This window comes from Lontra canadensis, unplaced genomic scaffold (assembly GCF_010015895.1).
Source record: "Lontra canadensis isolate GAN:19392208 unplaced genomic scaffold, GSC_riverotter_1.0 scaffold62, whole genome shotgun sequence".
NCBI classification, from domain to species: Eukaryota; Metazoa; Chordata; class Mammalia; order Carnivora; family Mustelidae; genus Lontra; species Lontra canadensis.
Window position 1 is genome coordinate 552,196 of NW_022631056.1, and position 6,739 is coordinate 558,934.

The 6,739-nt window shown below is 38.0% G+C and overlaps 1 pseudogene; it reads right to left on the reverse strand.

Moving 5' to 3' along the window:
• Positions 1-5,823: 5,823 nt before the first annotated feature.
• On the reverse strand, positions 5,824-6,504 carry LOC116879618 (annotated as a pseudogene).
• Between the last annotated feature and the right edge of the window lie 235 nt (positions 6,505-6,739).

Below are 6,739 nucleotides of genomic sequence, written 5' to 3' on the forward strand. Positions count from 1 at the left end.
AAATGGTTAAAATAGGAAATTTAATATTATTTATATTTTGCCACAATAAAAAAAAGAAAGAAATCCTAAGAAATGTATGAAAAAATAACAGAGAGCAGTTCCTTACTGCTTCTTGATCTTCAGCTTTCTTATGTAATCCTTAGAGCCATGGTCCTCAACCTCTATTGTCCATGGGACACATTTGAGAATGTGTCTGATCAAATGATGATTTCTTGTGTATATAAGCAAACACGCACAATGATTTTGAATAATTTTGTAGGTTTCATAGACATCCTTTAGTCCCTCTTTCAGCCTTAGAAAGGATTTGCCCCCCTAATAGTCTTGGAATCATTTTAAAATCACTGAATCATTAGAGAAAGATTTCTTGTAAAAAACAAACCACCAGTCAAAGAAACTATATCAAATGAAGAACTTCTCTTCTTGTTCAGTTTGATCTGTTGAGGAATCAGACCCAATAAAATAAAGGTATGGGAGGGTACTGTGGGAGAAGAGGGAAGGAGTGACTGGGTCAAGACAGGAAGTGCATAAATACTAAGTCATGAGCCAGACCATAGGAATGGAAAGGAGCTTCACAGATTGAGAAAAAAGGAAGAACATTTTAGACAGGAGAATCACCACAGGCAAGGTCCTGAGAGGTTCTGTGGTGTAGGCAATGAGAATAGAGATCCCATTATAAATGAAACATATGGAAATTGGGACAGTGGGTTGAGAGGAAGCTGGGAGACTAGGCTTTAACGGTTTGTAAGTATCAGCCTATGGTGTATGGGACTGACTTGGGGGTGTGTGTGCAAAATAGGACAGGAATGGAAGACTGAACAAAGAAGGTTATTGTCCTTGACATGGAATTGACTCTCTTCCAAATGAGCTCACTGCTGGCAAAAGAAATAATGTACTTGATCTGCTACTGAGCACAACTTCAGGGAAACCACAATGGAAAATGTGAGTATGATCATTTAGTTCCTCCATGGAATAAAATCTTATCACCGGGTTTGCCACCTCTCTATGAGACAGTATGAAGACACACAAAGTGTGAGGACACATCTGGTTTCACTGATGACCTACCTAATAATCTACAAGAAATATCCATTTGAAATCATATAGCTAGAGCCAGAAAACAGCTATTTGATAGTTTTTTAGAGTTGTAAATCTGGAAAGGCTAAGAATTTAAACAGCATAATTATCTTTTAAATGCTTCAATTTTGATATAATGTATGCTGTTGAGGAAAAATTTTTTTATGATCCATAATACAAGTATACTCTCCCTCAACCTCATTCCCATCTTAGGATGTCCTCTATTTTTGAGTAAAATTTTGAATAGCACAACCTTAATGACTCATTCATGTTCATGATCATTTATGGCCGTTACAGCATAGGTCACTCACAGCTTCTGTTATTATCAGAACATTAAAAACCCTGCCGGGGTTTCTCATTGTTATTTGTTTGACAGCCACTTATTATTTACCTTTGGGAACATCACAGATGGCCCAATTTCCTTCTGATCCTCTTGATGAAGAGTGATCATTATTTTCATGGGTCCCCCTGGGGTACCCTATCTGTAAGTAAATAGCTAGCGGAAAGAGATAATATATTCAGAGTCATTACCAACTGACCACACCTCAGAAAGAAACCTGTGCAGTTAAATTGGACCCCAATTCTTTGAACTTTAATCTTCCAGGAAAGATGGAGATAAAGATTTATCTTTATATATATATATATATGTATATATATATATATAATAAAAATTATTAAAGATTATTAAAGATTATGAGTTAAATAAAAGTGAAAGCACACTGTAATCCTTGTATATACTTACAATATTTAGGATACAGATAAAAGGACCTTACTCAAACTGGCTTAACCTAGGGAATGTGTTAACTTCTGAAATCAAGAATTTCAGAGGAATGGATGGCTTTGACACAAGTTCTTTTAAAGATTATTTATTTATTGGAGACAGAGAGAGAGAGAGAGTATAGGGGAGAGGCAGAAGGAGAGGGAGAGAGACTCCCTGCTGAGTACGGAGCCTGACGTGGGGCTTGATCTCAAGACCCTGAGATCATTACCTGAGTCAAAATCAAGAGTCACATGCTCAACCAACTGAACCACCCAGACATCCTAACACAACTTCTTTTAGAGGTTCAACTAATGTCATTAAATTTGGTTTCCTTGCATCAGTTGATTCTCTTTGTTTAGGTTACTTTTTTCAGATAGGAAACCAGATGTGATTACAAGATTGGGACCCAGCTTTTGGGATGAGCATCCTCATCTAATAGGAGAGTGTACTTATCCTGATAGTCCCTGCCAAAATCCAAGTATATCTCTTTGCGTGGGATTACATCTCTTGCTCAGCCCTGAACATAGAGCAACATTCTGGTAGTGTGAAAACTGTTTTACTCTTGGCTCATACAACCGATATGTGCTAAAAGAAGAGAAAATGGAAAAGAAACCAGTTAGTTAAAACCATAAATTAATATGACAATAAGACAATAATAAGATACAGTTAAAAAATAACATTGGGGGGCACCTGGGTGGCTCAGTGGGTTAAGCCTCTGACTTCTGCTCAGGTCATGATCTCAGGGTCCTGGGATCGAGCCCTGCATCGGGCTCTCTGCTTAGCAGGGAGCCTGCTTCCTCCTCTCTCTCTCTGCCTGCCTCTCTGCCTACTTGTGATCTCTGTCAAATAAATAAATAAAATATTAAAAAAAAAAAAACCCTTGGTTGTGCTTGATATCAGTAGTGAATAGTTTAGTCATCAAAATGCATTAAAGCTAATACATTTAAAAATCATAAAGCTATATATATTTTTAAATAAGTAAATCTTATAAAGTTATATTTTTTTGGCTACTATTTTCATGCAGGCCCAAGACAATTCTTAAAGCATAATGTTCTCAAAGGTATCTTTCTTTCCCAAAACATAGCACAATAAACATTCTACTTTCCATTGTTGCTTTTGTAAAGCAAATATTTAAAGATACTTACAAAATAATCTGATGTCACAATTCCTTTTTTTATCAGTTTTTCCTTCAATTTTATATGCTTGTGTCAACAGTAAATTTTTTAGACTCTCAGAGCATGTTTTTATAGGTTGTCTTCTTTCCCTAAAGCACACCTAAAGTACATCTTAGATATCCATTTTTACTTCCTTTTTAAAGTACAGTAAGGGACTTCCAGTCCAGACAAGATAGCATAGACTCATTTCTCCCTATTGTCTCCTCTTCCTCTCAACGAAGTACAACTATAAACCTGGAAATAATTCAAGAGACAGTGAAGACAGAGCACTGACAAGGCAATAGGAAGGTGAGTGGGTTAAAGAGGCCAAGACCTGAACAACAGCATAGAGGCAATTTGGCTGTACTCCCACAACACACACAAAGACCACCCAGACTCCTTGTCTTCAGACCTCCAGCCTAGCAACAGAAGGCAGTCCAAGGAGGCTGATTTCCTTCTTGAATCAAAAGAGAATCCCTCTGACAGCATTGATGGTTAAGAGGTCAGTTGGGAACCCCACAGACAACAAGCAGCCAGCAGGGGGAGGATTCTTCTTTCCTGCTAAATGTTAAGACAATTCTCTTAGCAGCTTCTTTGTCCATGTGGACCTGATCCCCCTCCTTTTTGTCCAGAGACTCTGGCTGGCTCAGGTTAGGAGGAAGTGAAATTTCTGGTGGAACCCACCAAATCCCTCTTCTAATCTTCCAATCTGGGGAATCACCAACTGCCCTGCCCCCACCCCACCACTCAGCATGATCAAGGGAAAGGGAAGCACCAGTTGCAACAGACAAACCAAGTCAACCAAGACAGAATTGCAAAGGCTCTGAAAGGTCCACTGTTAGCCTACAAAAGTGAACTAAGACTTGGGGCCTAAACCTAAATAAGGAGCCTGCTTACTAAAAGAATAAAGGTAAAAACAATGAAATAGGGATGCCTTGGTGGCTCAGTTGGTTGAGCTTCTGACACTTGGTTTCAGCTGAGGTAGGGATCTCAGGGTTGTAGGATTAGGCCTGCAGGGACTCTGTGCTCAGTCTGGAGTCTGCTTGCCTCTCCCTCTCCATCTCCTTCTGTTCCCTCCGTTCCTGACCACCCACTCCCACACACACACCCAGTCCTGCTCCAGCTCATGCTCTCTCGCAAAACACAAACAAAAAAACTGAAATAAGCGCAGTCTCCAAATTGTGGGGACATAAATCTTCCCTGGGTTTCTCAGTATTCCTATAAAAAGGTCATAGTCTCCTGAAACTCTTTATATAACATGAAAATTAGATCTGTAGCCATCTATCTAATTGATTGTTCTGATATAAAATAATAGTAAAATTTCTTCTCTCTAAGAGGACCAAATAATTATACTCTGGCAGGGTTTCTAGACAAGCTACCAAGGAGCCCTGAGCACAGGGAGCTATGTTCCTCAATATTTAGATTTCAAGAAGAATGAGAACCTTGACCTTGAAAGAGTTCTTCCTTTTAGGCTGAGAAGTCTATAGAAGACAATCTGGCACCCATCAGACATTTTATTTACATAACAAATGTCTGGAATAAAGATACAATTTCAGGAATGCAGGGATATCAGCCTCTTTCCCCTTTCTATAGGCAGATAAAATTTTTCCTTCTCCCCTCACCTACAAAGAGTCAAGCCACTCACAAAGCAAAAAAATCTGTGGGCTATCATCTATGCCTGAGGAGTAAGAGAAAGTCCTTTAGGGTGACTGACCACTTCTTATTTACTATAAATAAGAGCAGTCAACTGATGCCAACACTGAAATAAATTATCTCACAAGGATATTAAAGCATCTATCATAAAAATGCTTCAATGATCAATTACCGATTGTCTGGAAACAGATTTAAAAAAAAAAAAAAAAGAAAATCCCAGAGCAGAACTAAGATTTGTAAAGCAATCAAATTCATATTATGGAACTAAAAATCAGAATAAAATTGGTATTATATAACTGGAAAATAGAATAAAAGGTACCTTTGAAAACCCACTAGATGAACTCAATAGTAGGATGACAAAGGATAGAATCAATAAGCTTAAGGACAGAGCAATAAAATTCACCTACTATGAACAACAGAGAGGAAAAATAGCTGAAAAATATTGAACACAGCCACAGGGACCTATAGAATTATAATAAAAGATTCCACATATGCATCTTCATAGTCCCATAAGAGAGAAGAAAGAGAATGGAGCTAAACAAGCATTTGAATAAATTATGGCTGAAAACATGCCAAAGTTGGCAAAACACACAAGCCTACATTTTCAAGAAACTGAGTGGATTCCCCAACAGTTAAATCCTAAAATATAAAAATTTAAAAAAAATTAAAAAAAATAAAGCAACAGAAAAAACAGGCATTATAATTCAATTTTGGAAAACTAAAGGTAAAGGAATCTAAGTGGAGATGAGGTTTCCACACTTCATGCCAGACAGGAAAATGTTATTAGTAGATTTCTATAAATCAAGTATGTATTTTGTAATATCCAGAAACCACTAGGAAATTATATGGAGAGACACATCCATAAGCACTATAAATAAAGCGTACTTTCAATGCAGCCTGATCAAATTTTTTCCCCTAATTTTGACATTCCCCTCTCCTTTTTTAACAAATTAATTAATTGATTAATTTATTTGTTTTATTATTTAATTTTTTTGAGAAGGAGCATGCTTTATGGTGGGGGGATGCATTGCATGTGAGCAGCATATGGAGGCATCTTCGCAGGTATTATACGTATCACCTCAAAAAGATACACAGCAGTTTCTGCTAAGAAAGAGCTACTAGAACATGAGTTCCTTCGGGCGACTTCCCCAACCTAATCCTTCAGAGGGGTTAGGACACTCCCAATCATTTCCTTAAGGAAACTGTGGTCTGCTGGAGATGGAGCCCCACAGGGGTGCCTTCTTGGGTTTGTTGTTGTTGAATATAATGAACACCTTCTTTAGATTTTATTGTCTTCATTTGTTAATTTCATTCTATATTCTCTCAAGCCATCAGTCTAGCTTCTGTACAGATTGCCTTGATGCCGGCACCAAGAGAGGTCATCTGTAGCCATGGTCAAGTCATCCAGGGTTACACCATCAGCCAGCACCACCCTGCTTTTGTGGATCTGAAAAATATGTTGCTTAGTCTTTTCATCAGGAACGGGAAACTCGATCTTCCTTTAAATACAGCCTGATTTAATGAGTGCTAGATCTAAAGTTTCTATTCACTTTGTGGCCATGATAACTTTTACGTCACCCCTTGAATCAAATCCGTCCAACTGGTTCAACAGGTCCAACATTGTCTGTTGAATTTCTCACTACCAGAATTTGAGTCATATCTTTTGTTCCAATGGTATCAATTTCATCAATAGACAATGATGGATGGTGCATGTTCTTCAGCAACTCAAAATAATTCCCCAGCTAGTTTGGGGTCATCATCCAGGTACTGCTGAGTAAATTCAGGGCCAACCATTATCAAGAAAGTGGCTGAAGTTTGGTTTGCTAGGGCTTTGGTTAATAAGGTTTTACCTGTGCCAGGTGACATGTCCCCATTTTTACCATTGCTTTTTCCACACATATTTTGACATTAATTTTTTAAAACCCAAGGAGCCCAAAGAATTTACTGCTCAAAACATGCCTTTTTCAGGGGTAAGGTATTAGGACCTCTGTTTCTGTCCCTGATACACACAATAGTTCTCAGCCAGTGGTTTCCAAATGTTGCTGTTTATCAGCATTACTTAAAGAGCTTTTAACTGGATGAGGCCATATCCCACACTACT